A 2,417-nucleotide genomic window follows, 5' to 3' on the forward strand; every position below is an offset into this window, starting at 1 on the left:
CGGGTCTCCGCTCCATGGAGCGGCATGACACCACGCCAGCAAGACCAGGACTCGGGTCTCCGCTCAATGGAGCGGCATGACACCACGCCAGCAAGACCAGGACTCGGGTCTCCGCTCCATGGAGCGGCATGACACCACGCCAGCAAGACCAGGACTCGGGTCTCCGCTCCATGGAGCGGCATGACACCACGCCAGCAAGACCAGGACTCGGGTCTCCGCTCCATGGAGCGGCATGACACCACGCCAGCAAGACCAGGACTCGGGTCTCCGCTCCATGGAGCGGCATGACACCACGCCAGCAAGACCAGGACTCGGGTCTCCGCTCAATGGAGCGGCATGACACCACGCCAGCAAGACCAGGACTCGGGTCTCCGCTCCATGGAGCAGCATGACACCACGCCAGCAAGACCAGGACTCGGGTCTCCGCTCCATGGAGCAGCATGACACCACGCCAGCAAGACCAGGACTCGGGTCTCCGCTCCATGGAGCAGCATGACACCACGCCAGCAAGACCAGGACTCGGGTCTCCGCTCCATGGAGCAGCATGACACCACACCAGCAAGACCAGGACTCGGGTCTCCGCTCCATGGAGCAGCATGACACCACACCAGCAAGACCAGGACTCGGGTCTCCGCTCCATGGAGCAGCATGACACCACGCCAGCAAGACCAGGACTCGGGTCTCCGCTCCATGGAGCAGCATGACACCACGCCAGCAAGACCAGGACTCGGGTCTCCGCTCAATGGAGCGGCATGACACCACGCCAGCAAGACCAGGACTCGGGTCTCCGCTCCATGGAGCAGCATGACACCACGTCAGCAAGACCAGGACTCGGGTCTCCGCTCCATGGAGCAGCATGACACCACGCCAGCAAGAGCAGTGACGCACCAGTAAGCCTTTCAGAGACGTGCAGGATGATGCGGAGCCTCAAGTACTTTATATTGTACTACATATATACTAGTGCTGTATTTTATATTGTACTGCATATATACTAGTGCTGTACTTTATATCGTACTACATATATACTAGTGCTGTATTTTATATTGTACTACATATATACTAGTGCTGTATTTTATATTGTACTGCATATATACTAGTGCTGTATTTTATATTGTACTACATATATACTAGTGCTGTATTTTATATTGTACTGCATATATACTAGTGCTGTATTTCATATTGTACTACATATATACTAGTGCTGTATTTTATATTGTACTACATATATACTAGTGCTGTATTTTATATTGTACTACACATGTACTCGGGCTGTATTTCATATTGTAGTACACATGTACTCGGGCTGTATTTCATATTGTAGTACACATGTACTCGGGCTGTATTTCATATTGTACTACACATGTACTCGGGCTGTATTTCATATTGTACTACACATGTACTCGGGCTGTATTTCATATTGTACTACACATGTACTCGGTCTGTATTTCATATTGTACTACACATGTACTCGGGCTGAGTACTTCACCTGTCCCACACGGGTCCTCCTCGGGACTTCTCAGCAGCGTGTGTCCGGCAGGCCGGCAGCGTCACAGCCCCGTGTCCCAGTAAAGCGGAGCAAAACCACCAGCAGAGAAAATCCAACAACCCGCTGACTTACAGCTAGTACTACTAGTACCACTAGCCCTACCAGTACTACTACTAGTACTACTACTAGTGTAAAAAGCGAGTTTGGAGACGTAGCATGAAAAACATACTGTGCAACTGACGGGTTGGACAGAAAGACGCCAGGAGCTGCGACACAAAGTTGGGAAAAGTCCCTAAAGGAGGTGAAGGCAGAAGCGAGGAGGAGCAGCACCGATAGTACTTACTGTGGTTCCGGTTCTCCGTCTGCTGGACTTCTCTGAACTTCTTCTCCGACTTTGTCAAACTTGTTAAAGAAGCTGCGCTCCTTCCGCTTCCGTAAGGAGCGCAGCCCGAGGGGCGGAATCACATCAGGCGCTCTGGAGGAGGAGGAGGAGGAGGATAGCAGGACGGTGGCGACATCTGCTGGACAATCACATACATTACAACTACCATGACTACCAACACTAATCATTAACCAAAGGAGGTGAATCAAGTGCAACTGGACTTGGTGTATATCCGTGAAGACGTTTCGCCTCTCATCCAAGAGGCTTCCTCAGTTCCTGCCTTTCTGACTAGACCAAGCTATTCTGACTAGACCAAGCTAGTCTGACTGGACCAAGCTAGTCTGACTGGCTGGTGATGAGACTCAGCATCTATCCTCTAGGAGTCGTTATCAGAGCTATTGATATGCGTGGCTCTTTGTGTTCCGATGTTGGAAGAGGTAGAACACAGGGCCCTGAACTCCTTCAGAGGAACACCTCCGAGCCACTGGTTCAGATATGTGGACGACACATGGGTCAAAATCCAAACATAAGAGGTGCAAGCGTTTACCA

General features: G+C 51.2%; 1 protein-coding gene across 1 annotated transcript in view; it reads right to left on the bottom strand.

The window, feature by feature from the left end:
• Window positions 1–1,846, bottom strand: part of itprid2 (ITPR interacting domain containing 2) — a 125,250-nt gene extending 123,404 nt beyond the window's left edge. Inside the window, exon 1 of the mRNA XM_056288975.1 lies at window positions 1,830–1,846. The gene's annotated coding sequence lies outside the window, so the exon portion shown is untranslated. The remainder of the gene's footprint in view (window positions 1–1,829) is intronic.
• Window positions 1,847–2,417: the final 571 nt, after the last annotated feature.

This window comes from Lampris incognitus, chromosome 11 (assembly GCF_029633865.1).
Source record: "Lampris incognitus isolate fLamInc1 chromosome 11, fLamInc1.hap2, whole genome shotgun sequence".
Classification (NCBI taxonomy): domain Eukaryota; kingdom Metazoa; phylum Chordata; class Actinopteri; order Lampriformes; family Lampridae; genus Lampris; species Lampris incognitus.